Here is a 7,661-nt window from a genome sequence, read left to right as displayed (position 1 = left end):
TTTTACTATCGAATTGGTTTCTTGAATCTAAATCAATGAAGTTTTTTTTGTTGGAGAAAGATGAGGAAGACATCAATAGAGAAAAAAGAATTTTTAAATTTTTTGACAAATAATTGACACGTGGCAGGTTTTAATTGTCAATTTAAGTCAAATTTTAACCATTCACGTATCTGGTGTGCATGTCTACACGCAGAGATAAAATTTAAGTTAAAATGGTGTATTTACAACAGTTTTAGTAAGAATCGTGAGGTAATAGGTTGGAAGTAAAGTTTAAGTGTCTTTTTGAAAAATCAGACAATATCAGAGGGTACTTTATGTATTTTCTCAACTTATGTAACATCAAGACTATTCATCTACCCATATTACTACCCCTCATTCATCCTATTCATACATGAAAGAATTCTACACCTATAAATAGTAGTGTTTCTTCTTTTGTTGTGTATCCATGAAAAGATGAAATATGTGGAAAAATGTTATGATATATAGTAGTGAAAGAGAGAGTTGAGACAAAGAAAATATTCTAAGTCTCCAACTATATTCACCATACAAAAGAGAGTATCTATATTAGTGAAAGCGAGAGTTGAGACAAAAAAAAAATATTCTAAGTCTACAACTATATTCATTATACAAAAGAGAGTTTTAATATGTTGAAGGAAAGTGTTTTTGTGTTGGAGCTTAGAACTCTTCAACTAATCCGGAGTTGCTTGGGTTGTACATCGTTAATGGGTTGTTGTATCCTGGAGGGGATATGTCACGAGATACACTGCTAGATTGGTGTAGATTATGCCGCAGTGGGATTGAATTCCCTTAAAAAGAGTGAGATATCCGCGCCTCAGCCAAGAAGAAGATTATTTTATTTTCAATTGTAATTTAATTATTGTAGTACATTACTCCAATAATTTTAAGGAGATTCACGTTTTGTTATAGTTTGAAAAGATGCGGATATCAAAATGGAGATTTCAACATCTTAACGTCACTAATCTCTTCAAGAAATAAAAGAGAAGAGATGAAGGGTAAAGTATTTTCTACTTCCTCAACTCAGGGGATGAAAAGGTAAAAAATTTTCTATTTGTTGTGAAAGAAAGGTAAAAAACCTTTCATCTAATACTTTTAATAAATAAAGTGATACCTCTTTAAACATAAAGTGGTATTCAAATTCTTGAAATAGTGGGGGCTAATGAAATGAGAAAAAATCACCATGAAAATGTTATGGAATAAAAGAGACAAGAAAGAAAATTAAACAGAAACTGAACGAAAACTCTTAATTGATTCTTTTCCTTGATTTAAATAGAAGAGTACATCTCTATTTATAAGAAACTAAATAAAATAAATAAAAAATATGATATTTTCCTTATATCTATAAGACTAAATATTCTGTAATTAATAAACCCTATACATAAAAAGAAATAAATAATGTAAAATATTCTTAGACTAAAAAATAAAAAATAAAAATATTCTACCATTAATGAAAATCACAAAATAGAAGGAAGATAAATCTTAACATTACCCCTCAAACTCAAGTTGGTGTGTCCAACTTAAGTTTGAACACTTAATTATTCTTGAAAAAAATGTATTTTTTCTTAATTTAGTTGCAGCAATCTAATAAAGTTGGTCTTCCTCATCTTCATGTTCTTCTTCCACAAGTAGTGCTTTTGAATTATCTTGAGTGTCTTTGAACTTGCATACTTTTGTGACACGACTCTTTTGTTTGCAACTTCCACATAATGCATCGCATCTCCATCAGCAAAATTTTTCTAAGTGTGTTTTCTTTTTGCAATATTTGCAAGGTGGATAATCAACTTTTCTTTTTTGATGGTTCACATAAAAAATACCTTCAACAACTTTGTCTTCTCTGTAAGTTCTTCTTTGCTCCTGTGCTTGTATTAATTCAGCAAAAGAGATGACAGAGAGATCTTTAATCTCTTTCAAAGCGGAGATTTTGGATTCAAATCCCTCAGGAATAATCACCAAAATTTTTTTACTATTCTATGTTTAAAATCTTTGCCATGCAACTTGGTTCTATTGACAATCAAAGAAATTCTGTCTCACCACTTAGTAATTGTCTCACCTTCTTGTATCCTAAGAGATTCAAAATCTTTTTTCAAATTCAAAATTTGATTTTGTCTGCCTCGTTCACTTCCCTGGTACTCCTTTTCAAGTTTTTCCCAAGCTTCTTTTGTTGTTTCACATGCAATGATTTTAGAAAAAGATTGAATCATCAACTGAATTTTAAATTACAATTTTTGCTTTATATTTTTTTGATTTCTCTTCTGAGTGAAGTTTGATTTCAGCAGCAGAAGGATTTGCAGGGAGTGGTTGTATAGATTTGTCTTCCTTTACAACTTCCCACAAATCATAAGTTTCAAGATAAGATTTCATCTTAACTACCCAAATTTGATAATTTTCACCAGTGAAGGTTTGTGGGGCATTGAAAGAGAGAGTATTGCTTGTCATGGTTTGAAAAATAAAATTTAAAATAATATAGGTTAAAAATGATTAAAAATAGCCCAACGTTAAAAATAAAAGTATGGGTTAAAAATAGTCCTATGTTAAAAATAAATATAAGGATTAAAAGTTGGTTGAAAATAGGTATGGATTAAAAAATGATTGACAATTTTGCTTTAGTAAATTCACAGATCCATGAGGATTGATGAAGTCTCTTGATACCACTGCTATGGAATGAAAAAGACAAGAAAGAAAATTAAACAGAAACTGTATGAAAACTCTTGATTGATTCTTTTCCTTGATTCGAATAGAAGAGTACATCTCTATTTATAAGAAACTAAATAAAATAAATAAGAAAAATATGATATTTTTCTTATATCTATAAGACTAATTATTCTGTAATTAATAAACCCTATACTTTAAAGGAAATAAATAATGTAAAATATTCTTAGATTAAAAAAGAAAAAATAAAATATTCTACCATTAATGAAAATCACAAAATAGAAGAAAGATAAATCTCAACAGAAAAATGTGATTTTTGCATTTTGAGAATGCTATGAAAAAGAAAAAGTTACAAGTGCATATATTAGTCTTGAAATAAATCACATGTTACTATTTGTATATTTATTGATGTCTTTGGCTCTAACATGCATGTTATCAAATAAATGATAAATTAAAAAGCCAATTTGACAGTAAATATTTGGGTGAAATAAATTTCATTCTTGGAATAAAAATATACCTAAATCATGTGATGAACTTTTACTTGGAGTGTCACATTATGGTGAAAAAGAAAAATTATGAAATACATTTTGTTAATTGTATGAGTCATGATGCAACTTTTTTTATTCAAATATGTGAAAGTAGTGTGAAAAAGGAGTTTACTAGCATAATAAAATATGATATATGTGGCTAATTTCACTTGACCTGAAATTGTGTAAAAGTACTTAAGCAGGTTATACAAGCAATACGGATATATTTACTTGAAAAAAATTGTGGCCGATTTTATTAAAATAAATCTTGCTGTACTTAAAAGTGTTTTTGATGCAAGATAAAAAAGAATTGGTGCTATTTATTGAAATGAAAAAGCAAATTATTATTTAATAACTCTATCGTGGAGGTTGAACTAATTATTTTAGGTTCAACAAGTGAAAAGAGTGGATTAATCAATCACTTTATTTTGAGAAATTAATTTCTCTACTCTTGAGATGTTGTGATAGCACCATATTATTGATAAAGTTTGAAGTTGTTATTACAATAGTAAATTCAGACCTGTGAGAATAAAATAATATTGTGATATTATATTTTACAAGTAATACCACTTACATTGAGTATGTCAAACTATATGATTATCTTGCAGATGAACTAAGCATGGTCTTGGCAAGATAAAAGGTCTGAATCACACTGAGGAGAAAGAAGGAAGCCTATAAAAAATCATGAGTCATATTTGAGGAAACCCAACCTGGGACTAGTGATCCTATAACCAGGTTCAATGGAAAGAACGAATCATATGATGACTTGGTGTGGGATGCACTATTGTTTAATCTTTTCTATGATGTGAGTGCATTGTTCCTATAATAATTTGTGAAGGTTGAGTCAAATAACTCTTAATGAAATTTTGTATCCCGTATGATTAGGGTGTCAAAATTATAGGACCACCCTTGACAGATTTCACCTATGTGAGTGTGGAAATAGGCCGTTTCCTATGAGAATTGGACTTATTCTAAAAAACGCTCATAAAAAATCGGGATAACACATGCCCATAATGTGCTGGCTATTAAAGCTTATATCTATACCTTGATTGTTGTGTGTAAGCAGTGGTGTTTTATTTCCTAAAAGCAGTCATAGTTCAAGTCTGAGACCACTACTGACTTTGGAGTAAAGTTTACTGTTTTACTAAGTGGAGGTTCAATGCAGAACACACTTTCATTATGCGCAATAGTCTTCTTTCAACTAATTGGTGATAACTCTCTTATTACAATATTAAAATGAGTAGAGGAATGTTGGTGCATTTTATTATTAAAATAAAAATATTAAAGTGCATGACAATTAGTAGGCATGAAGTGAAAAAAATGGTGTCATTATTCTTGTAACTCATCATATTATATTTTTATGTTAGTGGGTATAAATTGTGCTAAGAGATGACCATTAGTTCTTGTAACTCATATGGGCATTAGTTCTTGTAACTCTCAAGATCATTAGTTTTTGTAATTCCATGACCATTAGTTTCATGTAACTTATGTAACATCAAGACTATTCATCTGCCCATATTACTACCCCTCATTCATCCTATTCGTACATGGAAGAATTTTACAAAGATAAATAGTGATGTTTCTTTCTTTGTTGTGTGTACATGAAAAGATGAAATATGTGGGAAAATGTTGGGGTATATAGTTGTGAAAGAGAGAGTTGAGACAAAGAAAATATTCTAAGTCTCCAACTATATTCACTGTACAAAAGAGAGTATCTATATTAGTGAAACAGAGAGTTGAGATAAATAAAATATTCTAAGTCTCCAACTATATTCTCTATACAAAATAGAGTATCTATATTAGTGAAAAAGAGAATTGAGACAAAAACAATATTCTAAGTCTACAACTATATTCACTATATAAAAGAGAGTTTTAATATGTTCAAGGAATGTGTTTTTGTGGTGGAGCTTTAGACTCTTCAACTAATCCGGAGTTGCTTGAGTTGTACATCATTGATGGACTATTGTATCCTGAAGGAGATAAGTGTAACACCCCGATTCGCTGAACCGAAATGCTACACGGTGCTCATGACCCCGAGGGACCACAAGCTAATCCATGACTGATATCTGTACTAGTATACTGCAAATCATGATATAATAATGCGGAATACATAGAACTGTAAGGCCATAAGGTTCAATTGAATAAAATCATGTGGGTGAAAATACCCAAAACAACTCAATCTGAAAGCTAAGTTTGAACGTAAATCTGAAAGTCTCTAAACTATCTGAATAAGGAGTTGAAGGAACATGTCTCCAACTAACTCTGTAAAACTGAACTGAAGAAATAAATAAATGTATCAAATAATATTGTCCTCGAATCAATGAGGACTCACTGTGTCTCTGCGAGTGGAATGCTACCGCTATTGCTGGGATGGAGCTCGTGTCTCGGAACCTATAGTGCAACATGAAAAGAAAGCACCATAGCGCAAATGCGTCAGTACAACTGGAGTACTGAGTATACGAGGAAAGTAGCATGAACATAAAGGGTTTCATGCATGAACAACACTGGCTGACTAATATGAACGTGGGAGTGCAAACACACATATATAGAAATTGGGACTGTGAATACGTGATAGCATGACCTGTAAGCTAATACATGGTTTACTGATAACTGTCATGACTAATTCTGAAACTGATAACATGGACGACTGTATCTGACAGTCCTGTATATACTAAAATCTGAAGAACGCCCTGAGTTCTTTTATTGAGACTGATACTGAAACTGTGGGAAGTAGTGTTTAACCGACATGCCTCATGTATGCCATTATGGCTAAGCTGGGTTCCAATCTCTACCCCGACTAGAGGGGTGTCAATACCGTGCCATGGGTAAGGACAGCTTGTGAGTGACCCTTATCTGGCAGGTACTCAATGAGAACGGTGGAAACTCTAAACTGACGGGTTAAGCCACCTCATCAACCCTAATCTGACGGGTTAAGATGTCTCAACCTACACTGGCGACGTAGTTCTGGAACACAAAGATGACTACTAAGAATCACACCCTGGACTGGCGGGTGAGTTCCCATCCTTGGGTTCACTCGGTGCTAACCTCTACTCCCATCTGGAGGGACTGGACATGAATAACTGACTGTGCATGACTTAATCTTACTGAATTCCATTGACTGGCGAAATGTTACTGATATCTGACAACAAACTAAGATCATGAGGTTTTCCTGAGTCACATGACTGACTGAAGTCTAGGGAATCATAACTTGAGTTCAGATATCGTGAAACATGACATGACTCTAGGCACACAGCTATAGTTTTCGGGTACAAGTACCCCAGGACTCGATAGGAGGAAACTGACACACATGACATGACTTGATCACAAGATTTGAGTCCATAATTCACAATATCATAAGTAAGGCTTTCATAATAAGAATGATTCTCAACAAACTATCACATGATCGGGAATGCATACAACATGTATATACTTGCATGGCTTCAATAACATGGTCATTCCATATCGCAACAATATCATGAGCATCTCGTACAACTTTTTCAATTTAAGACAATAGCACGGGGATCACGTTGAACATAAATTTAGAGCATGGAATAGTCATTTAGGACTTATTATGTCATAAAAGCATGATTTCTATTCCCTTAGGTATTTTCACAAACACCTTACATGCACATCTTAGGCATAGGTGGATTCATCAAGATTACAAATATTCAACCACCAATTTCACATATTTATACGTTAAATACCACCATATCCTCACAATAAACATACAAAGATCCCATCTTAGGCATCATCAAACTCCAACCACATGAACATCAAAACGGAGTGTTTTTGGCACCTGGAACTGACTTAGGCGGCGCCCATGTGATTGCCTGAGCTAGGTTGGGCGGCGCCTAACCAATCGCCTATCCTTACTGTCTCTCACGAAAATGGGCATAACTTTTTGCTCAGGTATTGGATTAAGGCGAAATTGGTATCGTTGAAAAGCTGATTCGATTCTCTACGATTTGGTGGGTCTAAATCATCCAAAATACCACATTAACATCGAGTTATACTCATTCAAAGATGACCCTTGCAAAATCGAACACTAAAACTTGATGGATTCAAAAACTCTTAGCTTGTATTACCTTAAGTGACTCATATGAACATGCTTAATGCATCATAAGCTATCCTATCACTAGGATATTCATTGTAAGTCATGTACTCAAGTATGAATCACAGGATAGGAGATTTCATACGTAGGAATACTTATTCACTTCCTAGCTTAGAAACATGCGGGGTATTACAATAAGTCACGAGATACACTGCTGGATCGGTGTAGATTATGCCGCAGTGGGATTGAATCTCCTTAAAGAGAGCGAGATATCCGCGTCTCAGCCAAGGAGAAGATTATTTTATTTTCTTCACTTTTTTTTGTATTTTCAACTGTAATTTAATTATCATGGTATATTACACCAACAACAAATAGTTCCCGCAGAATGTCAATTTCCTTAAACTGTACCTCTATTT

This window comes from Capsicum annuum, unplaced genomic scaffold, assembly GCF_002878395.1.
Source record: "Capsicum annuum cultivar UCD-10X-F1 unplaced genomic scaffold, UCD10Xv1.1 ctg999, whole genome shotgun sequence".
In the NCBI taxonomy this organism is placed as follows: Eukaryota; Viridiplantae; Streptophyta; class Magnoliopsida; order Solanales; family Solanaceae; genus Capsicum; species Capsicum annuum.
The sequence above is the reverse complement of the archived record's forward strand: the minus strand, read 5'-3'. Positions refer to the sequence as shown.